Source organism: Gossypium arboreum, chromosome 8 (genome assembly GCF_025698485.1).
Source record: "Gossypium arboreum isolate Shixiya-1 chromosome 8, ASM2569848v2, whole genome shotgun sequence".
Taxonomy (NCBI): domain Eukaryota; kingdom Viridiplantae; phylum Streptophyta; class Magnoliopsida; order Malvales; family Malvaceae; genus Gossypium; species Gossypium arboreum.
This window is the reverse complement of record NC_069077.1, coordinates 79,772,373-79,788,314: the sequence shown is the minus strand read 5'-3', so window position 1 is coordinate 79,788,314 and position 15,942 is coordinate 79,772,373. Positions and strand designations below refer to the sequence as shown.

Sequence of the window (15,942 nt, the reverse complement as noted above, 5' to 3'; positions counted from 1 at the left end):
TCGTTCACCCATATACCGAGGTTCCTACTTTGCTAAGTAGCGGGTCGAGGTTTATCATTTTCATCCTCCACCTTGAAAGTCTATAAGCGATTGGGTCAATACTCTCTAGTATTGGTTCGTGCTTGATTTTGAGTTCCTTCTTTCCATTCTTTCATTTACTTAAAATCGAACCTTAATATTCATATTTTAAACCCTTCCTTTGAACCCCTTGAATAGCTTCCGCATAATTTATTTCGAAACATCCTTTTTGAACAAACCGAACGATACCTTCTCATAGACGACCGGGCAAACTCGCATACGACTCGACTCACCCCGAGGCGGTTCGTATCAATACCTTAGTTAACAAAATAACCATTATTTACCTTGTGGCCGACGCATATAAACCAAACTCCTTAACATTACATAAATTAAACATACCTTCTATATAAGTCCAAACCAAGGTTAATTGTATACATAACCATGAGCATTATAATTAACCATATTCATTGTCTCATTTTAACAAAGCATATTAACCAACTTCACACATATTTATACATAAATACCATAGTCGAATCAACCAATATACTTACGAACAGGTATATATATTTGTACCATAACAAGTGCATCAAATACTTAGATACATAAATGCAAAAACCGAATCATTTTAACTAAGAGTGACAAATCACCATGATTCATACTATAAGTATATCATGTCCGACTCTTTCAAACCACACCCAAATCATCAAGCAGTTCAATCACATATCACATATGCTTCTATCCATGAATAACCTTATCCGAACCATTCACATGCATATCCTAAGTCGTCAACCATTTCTAAAGCTTGTAGTACCTAACACAAATATTATACATTCTTAGCACATAACCTTATGACTAAAATGAATTTAAATCATACTTAACATAATCGAATTTAAACATAAAAGGGTTAGCCATTTTCGCATGGCTTAGATTATACAAAACCAAATTCCAACATTTCATATTACAATCTAGCCTATACATGCCATAGGTTCGAAAACTCAGCTTATAAAATACCGAAGACAGTCGATAGTGTGATAAGCTTCTCTGACGATTCCCGAGCTTGAAACTTGAATCCAAAATCTATAAAATAGAGGTAAACATGAACACACACAAAGTAAGCTTTTATAGCTTAGTAAGTCATAAGCAAATAAACAACGTAATTACATAATCAAATCATTTAAACTAAACCAAATTATACTATCATAGTTACTTTAAATCTTAAGCTTACAAATTCATGTATTTTATATGTACTTCCACATGTATATTATTCATGGCGAATGAACATATATATATATTTCATCAAACTATCATTCAATTTCCAAACCAAAATATCTTTATCATAACTAGTACATATACTCTTATATGCATAAATTCATAGGTCAAGGACGATAATCACATACATATTTATATTATATGGCCGAATACACATACATATTTATAAGCAAAATATCCTTCAATTTCAAAGCTATACATCAATATGTGAGCACCTATATGTATACTCATAAATCAAAATACAGCACCTTATGCATAAACATGGTAATGACCGAATGAACACTTTTATATACATTACTAACTATCTTTCAATGGCCAAGCCAAAACACATTTTTCATACCAAATACATATACATTTATATGCATACACTCGTAAGTCGAACTATAACAATCATACATTATTTATATCAATGGCCGAATATACTACCAATTGCATATATTCAAAAATAATTTCAATAATGTTCAAATTAAATATTTACAAGGCCGAATACTTTTTTTCACATTCACATATAATTTTTACTTTACTTCAAATATGTTTGCATCGAAGATTAAGTAACTTACTCACTTTATTTCAAATAGGTAATAAACTAATTCATACCTGATCATTTTAACTCACTTTTGCATATTTGATCATATCTTATCGATGCCTGATGAACCATTTAGAATTGGATAGGACACTCGGATAATCAAACATATATCGTACAATGCCAACGTCCCAGATGTGGTCTTACATGTAAGCACATATCGATGCCACTGTCCCAGACAGGGTCTTACACGTACACATATATTAGGGTCACATATCGATGCCATGGTCTTACTCACACATCACATATCGAAATCCTTTGTCATGAAATATGTATCCTAGCTATTCCTAAGGTTCATACGGGACTTTCGGACGTCGAAACTCGGTCGAAACGAATGCTTGAACATGGTTACCAAGCTTATTCACATTCGGCATAAGCATATATAAATTCATATTTTTCAACCAGCATATATATATAGCATTTATCTACAATTAAACACATCTATTTTTCTATAAACTTAGCTCAGACGATGTAAAACGGAACGGGACGACTAGTCGACAACTTTCGTTTTTCCCCGATTCAAATCCGATTTCTTTGGTTCTTGATCTAAACATATTCAAATTAAGCTCATTCAAAAATATTTTCATTAAATTTAATCAAAAAACACATAAATGGTAAAATTACCATTTTACCCCTAACATTTACACTTTTTACAATTTAGTCCCTATTGCACAAAACACAAAACATTCAAAATTTCAAGATACCCATGTTTGGCCAAATATTCCTAGTGTTCATACAAGCCCATATTTTTCATTTATTTCACATTTCAGTCCCTCGAATTATTATTTTTGCAATTCAGTCCTAATTACTCAAAATAATCAAAAACTCCAATACAAAATATGTTAATCTAAAACATATCTTTCATATTTCATCATCAAACAACAAAAATCACAAGCTCTCAACAATGGCACAACTTAAAATATTCATCAAAATAAAAAATTCAAGCATGAGTTTTGTAGTACTCGAAGCAACGAACTCAGAAACGTAAAAATTATCAAAAATTGAGTAAAAACAAACCTTGAATCAACTTGGAAGATGGTTGAACCCTTGAAAACTTATTCTTTTCTTTATGTTTTTCATATTCGATCATGAGAATAAAATAAAACTTTGGCTTTTTAATTATATATTTATATTATATACTTATTATTACCTATTTTACTATTATAACCTTAGTAATAAAATTATAAAATCATATATAACATACCCATTACTGTCCATTCTTTCCTCAATTGGGATAATTGCAACATAAAGGCGTCCATTTAGAAAGCCACTAACAATTCAGCCCTTATGCTTTTAACCATCAAACTTTTAATTTATACGATTAAGTCCTTTTATTTAATCGGATACCTAAACGAAAAATTTAAATCACGAAAATTTCACAAATATAAATTCACACAAAATAAACATAGAAAATAATTTTTAAATACTTTTCTAACTCGGATTCTTGGTCCTGAAACCACCATTCCTATTAGAGTCTAAATCGGGCTATTACATCCAGTGAATATATCGATAGTTTTTGATGTTTTGGCTAAGGTTATAATGGCATTATAGGTGGATTTGTGTTTGGTGTTTAGTTAAATTCTTAGATGTTGACTTTGGCATGTATAAGTTGGTTGTTTTGGTACCATTTTGATGATGGTTGAATTGTGGCAATTTAGTACTTGTGATGCATGAATGGTATGGCTCAAATGGTAAGTTTATGTTGAAATGGTCTAGGTCCAAATATGATATGTTTTGAGATGGAAATGAACTAGATGTGTATGAATGAAATGTGGTCAAGTATGTATGTAAGTTCATATGTTTGCATTTGAGGTGCCTTGTATGGCATATTGGTTGAATGATTTTGGACTATTGAATTGGTCATTTTATGTTGGTTTTGGTCATATTATTATGCCTTGATCATGTGCGCAAAAATGCTTTTATGTGGTTACACGAGTTGGTGTTTAGAATGGCTTGAATCTGGCTAATTTCATGTCCACACGGCCTGAGACATGGGCATGTGACTTAATCATGTGTGGCACATGGCCGTATGTCCCCCGTAAGTTTTAATGCATGCATGTTAGGATATTACACAGCCTAGCACACAGCCTGACACACAGGCGTGTGTGGTTATTTTGAGAGTTACACGGCCTAGCACACGGGCGTGTGGCTTGGCCATGCGACCCAAATCAGAGAGTTACACGAGTGAGGACACGAGCTGGGACATGATCGTGTGTCCCTACTTCAAAAGTTACACGACTTGAGAAATGGGCATGTGTCTCAGCCGTGTGAGTCACACGGCTGCGTGACCCCTGTAGTCAAAATTTTCTAACTTTTTCCTGAAATTTCCAATTGCTTCTAATTTGGTTCCGAATTGATTCTAATGTATTTTCAGGGCCTCGAGGGCTCGATTAAGGGACGTTATGTATGTTATTGAATGTAATTATATTATGTTTGAAATGATGTGTGAAATAAATGTTTTAATATTTTGTTTGTACGGTAATACTCCGTAACCCTATTTTGGCAATGGATATGGGTTAGGGGTATTACAGACTATGTCCACTAGAAACACAAAAATTTACACACTTTTTCATACCCTTTTTAACTTAAATTCATGCAAATTCGGGTAAATTCTTATCGAAAAATAATTAATTATTATAAAATAATTAAATTGTACTTAAATTATGAACATGTTGAATTTTAATTAATTTTATAATTAATTTTGATTAATTTTGGTTATTTTCGATAGAATTGCACAGAGGGCCAAAAATGGCTTGGCAGACAATGCTAGAAGCACAAAACCGAGAAGTAATTTGAAGTACCAAGGAAAATTAATTTCCATCCTAAGATGGTCCAAAATTATGTGTATTAATTCACAATTTAATTAAATTTAATTTATATCCAAGTTAATTTGGGTTTAATAAATTATTCTTAATTAATTATGAAAAATGGTCCGATTGAACCGAATTGAGTGAACCGAACCGGCCAAGAAAAGGACTCCCCAAAACCGTCCAAGTGCTAACCCAATTCAGCTCATTAGCTGATTATTTATGCTGCAGATAAGCCCTTGAAGACTTGTTCAAATTGCAATTCAGCCCCTCCACAATTGGTGGCTTTAAAGATTTGCCCCAAGCCATATTTAGCACAGTTGAAGCTATCAACTTTGCCACATAGATGGCCAGCCCAGGGGTGGCTCTTTGGATGCTATTTTTAGCAAATTTTAGCTACCACATTCAGCTATAAAACCCCCCCTTGCTGCTCATTCAAAGCATCCCTCATTCATTCACATCTCTTCCCTCCTCTCTCACTTTCTCCTCTCATTTTCCCATTCAAAGTCCCTTGCTCCCTTGCCAATTTCTCCTCTTGGAAAAGGGACATTCATCAGCCATTTTGAAGCAACATTGAAGTCTTCATAGCAGCCTTGATATGCGAGGACAACAGAGAACGAAGATGGAGCAAACTAGTCAAGTCACGGAGAAACACCGGATTTGATTCTTGTTCCCTATCTCTTTAATTTTTGTTGTTGTTATGATGAACATATCTATGAAAATTTATGTTGTTGGAATTGTTAATTTAATCAGCTTAGCTTGAATTTAATTCGTGCTGGTTTGATTGCATTTCATCTACTTAAATTATTAAAATTGTGTTTATGCTATTATAGGCCTCGGTAAAATGCTTGCTTAAGTAAAATCATGCCTAAGTTATTCTTGCATTACGATTGTAAGGTAACTAATGAATTAATTATTTAAACAGATTGAAATTATAATTGATTGACACAATACTTAATCAATGCATATTTATTCTTCTAAGGTAGCTGAAGGTTAAATTAGCAATGTATCTGGCGATACACTTGCCTTGCATAACTTGCAAGATTATTGTGATTAAATTGTTTCAAGGTAAGGATACCTTGTTACCTCACATAGTCTTTTATGTGCTTATTAGATTTAACTAATCACTTGAATTGACATAGGGATATGCAAGAGATTAGTTCAATTTAATGAGTATGTATGTGCAATAACATGTTTCCTTATTAAAATATGTTTAATCGTTTGAATTAACATAGGGATATGTTAAGTGATGAATGGATATTTGCAGGTGAATATGTTCATAAATTAGCAAATTACCGACTTGCCGTGAATTTATTCGTAACAACATAAGCATGAGTTTAATAATTCTCAGTTAAAGAAATGTAATTAATCCAACACAATTATGTCATCTTGATTAAATCATATTTTGAAATCGTGAATTAGAACTTTTATTTTTATTTAGTTAAAATCTTATTTTTCTTAATCACCCTTTTGAAAATAAAATATTTTTCTTCACCAAAGTGTTTTAATTGCATTCATAAATAATTCTTTTCACAGTCCCTGTGGGTACGATAACTCAACATTTATTTGTCACTTTATTACTTTTTGCGATTGTGTACACTTGCACATTTCCGTCGTTCTAAGTTTTTGGTGCCGTTGCCAGGGACTATTTTAAAAAGTTGTTATTTGTGAATTTGTTAGTTTTATATTTTGGTTTATTTTTTTGTTTAATTTTTAACTTAATTAATTTTTCTGTGATCATTTCATGTGTTTATGAGTATTGACCAAACTATTGACCTTCTCCTTGTAGACCCTGAGATAGAAAGAACTTTTCAACAACGAAGAAGACAAGCAAATCAGAGAAGGACCGAAAAGATAAACTTTGAAAATCCAAACCAAGGAAACAGAGCAAACCCTGCTCAAAATCCTGTCCTTATTGTTGATGATAGGGATAGAACTTTAAGACAGTATGCCATGCCAGTGTTTGATGATCTTAATCTGGGTATTAGGAGACTCAAAATTGAGGCACAATAGTTTGAGCTGAAGCCAGTCTTGTTCCAGATGCTTCAGACAGTGGGCCAATTCAGTGGAATGCTTACCGAAGATCCTTACCTACACTTAAGACTATTTATGGAGTGAGCAATTCTTTCAAATTAGCCGGAGTACCCGAAGATTCATTACGATTGAAGTTGTTCCCGTATTCGCTAAGGGACAGAGATCAAGTCTGGTTGAACTCATTGCCACCAAATTCAATTTTCACATGGCAAGAGTAAGCAGAAAGATTCCTTATGAAGTATTTTTTGCCTAGCAAGAATGCTAAGTTGAGGAACGAGATCACTACTTTCCAACAAATGGATGACGAGTCCTTGTATGAAGCATGGGAAAGGTACAAAGAGTTATTATGAAAGTGCCCTCATCACAGAATCCCACATTGTATCCAACTTGAGACATTTTATAATGGTCTCAATGCTCACACGAGGATGGTAGTGGACACTTCTACTATTGGTGCTCTCCTTTCTAAGTCTTATAATGAGGCTTATGAAATCATTGAGAGGATTGCCAGCAACAATTACCAATGGCCAACCAATCGTGCAGTGTCAGGAAGACGAGTTGCTAGAATACATGAAGTAGACGCAGTTACTTCACTTGCATCTCAGGTATCATCAATATCCTCAATGTTAAAAACTCTTACTCCTAATGGGTCTAACAGTTTTGCAGCACAGCCACCAACCCAATTTGAAAATATAGCCTGTGTCTATTGTGGGGAAGGACATTTGTTTTAAGAATATCCATCAAACCCATAATCCATGTACTACATAGGTAACCAGAACCAAAATTGAGGAAGGCAAGGATTGAAATCCAATTTCTATAACCCATCATGGTAAAACTAACCGAATTTTTCCTGGAGTAACCAAGGGGTTAGAACCAGTAATACTTACACCCAACCTAAATTGACCTAGCCACCTAGTTTTCCCCAACAAGTTCAGAAACCAACCCAAGCTAAACCATCCAATGGCTGAGAAAATCTATTGAAGGCATACATTTTAACACCCCGTGCCCGAGACCGTTGCCGGAGTCGAACACAAGGTGCATATAGACTTAACTTAATTAATCTCACAGTCCATTTAAAATTTTCCAGGCAGGCTGTCAAGCTGCGTCACTGCCACCCTAAAAATCATATCTTGCGTTCCACAACACAAAAATCAGTTTCGTGATTTTTCCCTGAAACTAGACTCATACTTACATCTACAATTTTTTTTCTAGAATTTTTGGTCGGGCCAATTAGTACAGTTTATTAGTTAAAGTCTCCCCTGTTTCAGGGCTCGACTACCCTGACCTTTGCACATTACGACTGGGATATCTCCCTGTACAGGGCTTCAATACTGGTGCCGTTTGTTTCTATAGAAACTAGACTCAAAAAGGAATCTATGAATATATGGCATGACTTCTAATTACCTCTGGTTAATTTACAATGAATTTCCAAAGTCGGAACAGGGGATCCAGAAACCATTCTGGCCCTGTCTCACAAAAACTTAAATTTCTCTTAACATACTATTCACATGATCATTTTCTTGCTTTCCTATGAAAATAGATTCATCAAGGTTCATTCACATAATTTATTCACTATTTAATCTCATTCCTACTATTTTTAGTGATTTTTCAAATCTACATCACTGCTGCTGTCAGCATCTATTTTTAAGGCAACTTTACCTATTTCATGATCCTCCATGGATCAACTAGAGTTTGTCATACATATACCAAAAGTGATCATGAATGACCATTCCCATGGCTAACCGTTACCAACATTTCCATGCTTCTTAATGAACATATACATTCAAGATGACTATAACATTATGCTCAAACGTATATAAGCCATTTTCGCATGGCCATCCAAAGTTTTACATACCAAGTTCAAACAAAACATAATAGCCTATACATGCCGAAATGTTCTCTTAGACCATCTAAGAAGAAAATACCAAAAGTTGCTAGCCGGTGTGATAACTTCGACGACGGTCCCGAGCACGCAAAATGGATCAAGAACCTAAATAAGCAACAATAAGCACCAAATGAGTACATAACTCAGAAAGTCATAAGCAATGCACTACCATCCATTAATAACATTATCATAAGAGGAAACAAAATGGAACGATGCTAATTACTTCATCCAAACCGAACTATACCATAGTTCCTTAAACCTTTCGGTTCAATCTCACACCAAGTTACACATTCACATTCCATATACTAATCAATAGGATATTTGAGGCGTTTTTATACATCATTTTGTTTTCGTTGCATTCATACAACTAAATGGCCTTTCACTTATTCCACGATAATTCTCATGTACGTGACTTCAATTAAAATTGTCACATAGGTTCAAAACTTACCAAGCTCAACTCCAAATATAAACATAGCGCCTATTAGCCATGAACTCAAGGTACTTACCCGATCCGCTGTCCGTGATCAACTTAAAATGTCGCACACTCAGTGTCAATAGTGATTCAAAAACATATAGTGAGTCCGCACACTTAGTGCTATAAAATCAACTCGCACACCTAGTGCTATATAATCAAACTCGCACACTTAGTGCTGTACAAATTTAAAACCCGCACACTTAGTGCAATCTCATGATCATAAATGTTTATACCCGCACACTTAGTGCCGAAATCCACAACTCAATACATCTCACCTCTTTTCTTTTCATTCAATACTTTCATCACCACATACATACATGTACATAAATTTATCATTCCATTCGGCATAATTACATAGACATCATGTCTAGTTAAATCGATACAAAATATACGCTTAGTGACTTACTTGTGTTGGGTGAATTAATTCCAGGTCGGCTACTCGATGACCTTCGATTTCCCCTTGTTGGACGCCTCTCCTTTAGGATCTTGAGCTTAAACAAATAAATTAACTCATTCAACACCTTTGCTACATATATTGGTATTCACATTTTAATGATTTTATGACATACGGAACGGCATGGTAAAATTTTTTTATCTTGCTGCCTCGTGCTTTTATCTATTCACTAATAGCCATATGCTATCGCCCTACTATCAATAATCCAATCACACATGCATATATGTATATGGCGAATGTACAAAGCTTAGACTCATCATCACCTATGCTCTTAATTGATAGCCGAATATGCATACATATATATATATATATATATATATGATATCAACTATACTATCATCTTTAATTCACCTAACACAAAATTTCATCTCATGAACACTTGACCGAATTTTTCCTAACCTAGCATGGCTTTACATATACTTGTAACATCCTATAAATCTACATTTCTACCTAAATTTTCTTTTACCTTTCCTCTACTTCCATTCACAACATCAAGAGCACCATACACGTGCATCATTACAAAGCTTCACACTTAGCATGCAAATGACATCAACACAAACCTACCTTAGCCAAAACTTAACTCATCTTCATGCCTCATCACCACAACATCAAACATCAAACATCAAACAAGAAGACAACACCCATGGCCGAATATCATCTCCATCTCATAGCAAAGATTTAAACCATGGGCTAAGTAGAACTCAAACTAACAACTAAAACATGCATGAATCTCATGGACAACATCAAACATACCTTAGTCTAGCAAACTCCCATGGCTGATTTTCTCAAGCTCTTCCCCTTCTTCTTAGAACATTCGCCAAGCAAAGAAAATGTGAAAGGATGGACACTTTTTTTCCCTTTGTTTTCATCATATTTTCCTTTTTTTCATTATTTTATTCTTTCTAACATAACCACTAACCCAACATGTTTGCAACATGTTTCCACCCATAGCATGGCCGGCCATCATGCTTGAATTTGGGTAAATTGACATGCAAACCCACCATTTTCACAACATGCACTTATAGGCCACCCTACATTTGCCTAGCACATTTCTAAATTTTCTCACATAAGTCCTATTTGATAAAATTCACTTACAATTAACAAAATCCAAACATGAAATTTTCACACATGCATATGTACATATAATGAGCATCAACTATGACAATTAATTATTTTTATGACTCGGTTTAGTGGTCCCGAAACCACTTTCCGACTAGGGTCAATTTAGGGCTGTCACAACTCTCCCCCACTTAAGAAATTTTCGTCCCCGAAAATCTTACCGGTAAATAGGTTTGGGTATCGGTCTTTCATAGAGTTCTCAGGTTCCCAAGTAGCTTCTTCCATTCCGTGTTTGAGCCATAACACTTTCACTAATGGAACCCTTTTGTTTCGCAACTCTTTCACTTCACGAGCTAGAATACGGATCGGTTCTTCTTCATAACTCATATCGGCTTGAATTTCAATTTCGGAGGGGTTTATTACATGCGAAGGATCGGATCGGTAACATCGAAGCATCGAAACATGAAAAACGTTGTGGATCCTTTCGAGTTCAGGGGGTAAAAGCAACCTATATGCTACTGGGCCAACTCGTTCGGAGATCTCATACGGCCCAATGAATCTCGGACTCAATTTGCCCTTACGGCCGAATCTGAGTATCTTTTTCCAAGGCGATACCTTAAGAAACACTTTGTCTCCCACCTGATACTCAATATCTCTTCGTTTTAAATTCGCGTACGACTTCTGGCGATCCAAAGCAGCTTTCAAACTTTCACAAATTGCTCGAACTTTCTGCTCAGCATCCTTAATCAAATCAACCCCAAAGATTTTGCTTTCGCTAAGTTCAGTCCAAAATAATGGGGTACGACATTTACGACCGTATAAAGCCTCGTAAGGTGCCATCTTAATGCTTGATTGAAAACTATTGTTGTAAGTGAATTCAATCAAAGGCAAATATCTTTCCCATGAACCACAAAACTCTAAGACGCAACATCTCAACATATCCTCGAGTATCTGAATTATTCGTTCAGATTGGCCGTCAGTCTGGGGATGAAATGCTGTGCTAAAATGCATCTTAGTATCCAACGCTTCTTGTAACTTCCTCCAAAATCGCGATGTAAATCTTGGGTCTCTATCCGACACGATAGAAATAGGTACCCCATGCAATCGAACAATTTGGGAGATGTATAATTCTGCCAATTTATCGAGCGAAAAATCCGTACGAACAGGGATAAAATGAGCAGACTTGGTCAATCTATCAACAATAACCCAGACCGAGTCTTTCTTACTCTGAGTCAAAGGTAACCCAGATACAAAGTCCATTGTCACTCGATCCCATTTCCATTCAGGTATCATGATTGGCTGAAGTAATCCCGATGGCACTTGATGTTCTGTTTTTACTTGTTGACATATCAAACACCTTGAAACAAATTCAGAAATGTCTCGTTTCATACCCGGCCACCAAAATTGACGTTTCAGATCGTTGTGTAACACCCCGAACCCGAGACCATCGCCGGTGTCAGACACGAGGGGTTAACAAGCCAAGTTCACATATTTTGCCCACCAATTTCCACTTTTCCAGTCAGGCTGGAAAACTGCGTCACCGTCGTCTTAAAAATCATATCTCGAGTTTCAAAACTCGGAAACTGGTTTTGTAAATTTTTCCTGAATTTAGACTCATATATACATCCATGGATTTATTTCTAGAATTTTTGGTTGGGCCAATTGGTACAGTTTATTAGTTAAAGTCACCCATGTTACAGGGATCGACTGCTCTGAGCTTCGCCCGTTATAACTTGAATATCTATCTGTACAGGGCTTTAATACTGGTTCCGTTTGTTTCTAATGAAACTAGACTCAAAATGGAATCTGTACATATAAGGCATGACTCCTAATTCTTTCTGGATAATTTATAGTAAATTTTTAAAGTTGCGAGAGGGGACCCAGAAACCGTTCTGGCCCTGTCTCACAATAGCTTTAATATCTCTTAACATGTAACTCCTATGACCGTTTCATTTCTTCCATATGAAAGTAGACTCATCAAGGTTCATTTACATAACTTATTCACTATTTAATACCATTCCTACAAATTTTGGTGATTTTTCAAAACCACACCACTGCTGCTGCCAGCATCTGTTTTCAAGGTAACCATTACCTATTTCATGATTTCCACGATTCAATTGGCCATTTTTGCATACATAGCACAAAGTGTGATCACGATTAACCATTCCAATGGCTAATATTTTCAAACAATTCCATACCCCATAATGATCATCATACAAACGATTATAGAATCATACTAAAACGATTATATAAGCCATTTTCGCATGGCTATCCAAGCTTACACAAAACCGAAAGGTACATGACCTTCAACAATAGGGTAGTCCTATACATGCCATTTCAAAGTTCAACCAAAATTATACCAAAATGGAGGCTTTGATAGTGTAGATGACTTCGACTTTAATGATCCCGAATCCGATCGCTAACGAGCAAAATCTATAAAACAGAGAGCCAAAGCAACGGGTAAGCATTTTTTATGCTTAGTAAGTCTCAAGCAATAAAATCAGCTTTAACTAAAGCATTACATTCACATAGCCAAATGAATCATTTCATTAATACACATTCACATAATCATACTTACTTCACACTTCATCATTATACACTTTCACAAGATATCAACCAATTCAATAGCTGAAAACTCGTTAGTCGATTGAGCGAATGTTACTCAAACATATCGACTTTTCCAATGCACATATAAACATACCTTATTCTTTGGGCTTTTCGAGCGTACTAATTAAATTTATTACAGCAACCAACGCTCACCTCCAGCCCAAGCTTCTTCGGAATACAACCGGATATAACCACATGCACGAATGCCTTCGGGTCTTAGCCCGGATAGAACGACTTGCACAAATGCCTTCGGGTATTAGCCCGGATTTAACAACTTGCACGAATGCCTTCGGGTCTTAGCCCGGATGTAGTCACTAGCACAATTGCCTTCGGGTCTTAACCCGGATATAATTTCCAGCATAATTGTCTTCGGGGCTTAGCCCGGATATCATTCAATTTCTCATGCACACATACATCAATAATCATTGGACATACATATTTCATTTTCGTTACTAAGGCTCAAACACAATTATAATCACTAGCATAATCGCCGGGACTTAGCCGGGTATCATTCAATACTCATACACACATAAATCAATAATCAATACATCCATATCTCATTCCACATAATTCAAGTAAGATCACTTCTTGAGGACTTACCTCGGATGTTGTCGAACGGCTTTTACGGCTATTCGATCACTTTTTCCTTCCCCTTGTCCAATTGTGGCCCTCTTAGCTCTTGAGCTAATTCAAACAAATTCAATTTATTAAAACCTCATTGTGCTAGCTTATGGCGAATATGACAAGGAGTTTAAATGGTCATATGGCCACTCTTTAGCTTGAATACACAATGGTCATGCACATTTTATACTACATCAAGCAATTCAATACAATTCATTCGAGCATCAAGGAAAAGCTAAGGCCATCAATAGGCTACCTAAGGCCGAATATACATGTCCATGTTGAGGCCAATTATGCACTTAATACCACACAAAAACAGCATGCATTTTACTAGTTAATGCTTTGCATATTGTAGCTCAAAACTTATAATATAGCATCAAGCACTCATATGTGTGCTAGGCCGAATGTGCTTACAATTTCACAATTATTCTTCAACATCTTCTTCTTTAAACAAACATATTCATCACTTACTTCATAACCAAAACATCATGTGCAAACATATATATACATATATGAGCATGGCCGAATTTCAAGGTGTCCATAGCCATCCAAAACACAAATTTTAACTAACATGCAAGAAGCATGAACCATGCTCATGAATGCATCATGGCCGAATATGACAATCATGCCCCTTTTCAACTTCAATCATGATTAAACAAAAAGAAAACTCAAAATCTTACTCAAGAGTAGACAATCCATCATTGCATGCATCATCATCAAGCTTCACACTTAGCATGCAATGGCTTTATCACCATAACAACTTTGGCCAACTACCATTTCCATGGCATAACAAAGATTTGAGCCATGGCTAACATGCACATCAAGTTAGCAACCAAAACATGCATGAAACTCCCAACACAACCTCATACATACCTTAATCTTGATGCAATTTAGCCAAATCTCCTTCTAGATCTCTTCTAAACCAAGCATGAAGCAAAAATCCTCCCCTTTTCCTTAGTATTTTCGGCCAAGAAGTGAAAATGGATGAACAAAATTTCTCCTCTCTTTTCCTCTACTCACGGAAACAAGGGCATCCAAGCTCATCTTTCTCTTTTTTTTCATTTTTTATGCTTATTTTTATTATAATACTTCCTACATAACTCACTAGCCAAACATGTTGGAAACATGTTTTCCTTGCCCATCATACCCACCTTGGCCGGCCATTATAGTCAAATTTGGGGAATTTGACATGCAAGGACAACATTTCTAGTGTGCATCAATAGGCCACTTCAACATTTGCCTATCTCATTTCTAAGTTTTCTCACACAAGTCCTTTCTAGTGAAATTCACCTTTATAACACTAAATCAATCATCATAAAATGTCATACATGAGCACACACATATTATAGGTATCAAAATAAATTTTTAATTATTTTTATGCCTCGGTTTTGTGGTCCTGAAACCACATTCCGACTAGGGTCAATTTTGGGCTGTCACACGTTGTACATTTTAGTACTACCCGGGTGGATAGACATTCGGCCACTATGAGCCTCGTTCAAAATCATCGAAGTAAGTTCCGAATTTCTTGGAAAACATAATCGACCCTTGAATGTCAAACAATCATTGTTGTCAATCCAAAATTCTGATTCCTCATTCGAGGCACATTCAGCTCGTTTAGCGACCAATTCAGCGTCGACTTTCTGGGATTCAAGTATTTGATGAATCCATAATGGTTTGGCCTTTAATTCAACTACTAGCACCTCATCGGCTAAACGGATAGGTGAGCATCCATCGCCTCAAAGCAAACAAGTGCTTTACGACTCAAAGCATCGGCCACCACGTTAGCCCTCCCCGGGTGATAATCAATGACAAGTTCATAGTCTTTCAACAACTCAAGCCAACGTCTTTGTCACAGATTTAGATCTCTTTGAGTCATTAAATATTTAAGACTCTTGTGGTCCGAATAAATGTGACACCTCTCTCCAAACAAGTAATGTCGCCATATTTTCAAGGCGAACACTATGGCTGCTAATTCAAGGTCATGGGTCGGGTAGTTTTTCTCATGTGGCTTTAATTGTCTCGATGCGTAGGCCACCACTCGACCTTCTTGCATCAATACGCAACCCAACCCAAGTAGGGAGGTGTCACTATAAATGACAAATTCCTTGCACGATTAATTTGCACTAGAATTGG

General features: G+C 35.8%; 1 long non-coding RNA gene and 1 other non-coding gene across 2 annotated transcripts; both read right to left on the bottom strand.

Annotated features, from left to right (window-relative positions):
• Window positions 1-6,974: 6,974 nt before the first annotated feature.
• Window positions 6,975-7,081, bottom strand: LOC128279981 (small nucleolar RNA R71). The gene has a single exon (XR_008270164.1). It is a non-coding gene; the product is annotated as a small nucleolar RNA R71 (small nucleolar RNA).
• Window positions 7,082-12,826: 5,745 nt separating this feature from the next.
• LOC128296362 (uncharacterized) lies at window positions 12,827-13,535 on the bottom strand. The gene is made up of 2 exons (XR_008286946.1): window positions 13,283-13,535; window positions 12,827-13,014 (listed from the first exon to the last, which is right to left on the bottom strand). It is a non-coding gene; the product is annotated as an uncharacterized LOC128296362 (long non-coding RNA).
• Window positions 13,536-15,942: the final 2,407 nt, after the last annotated feature.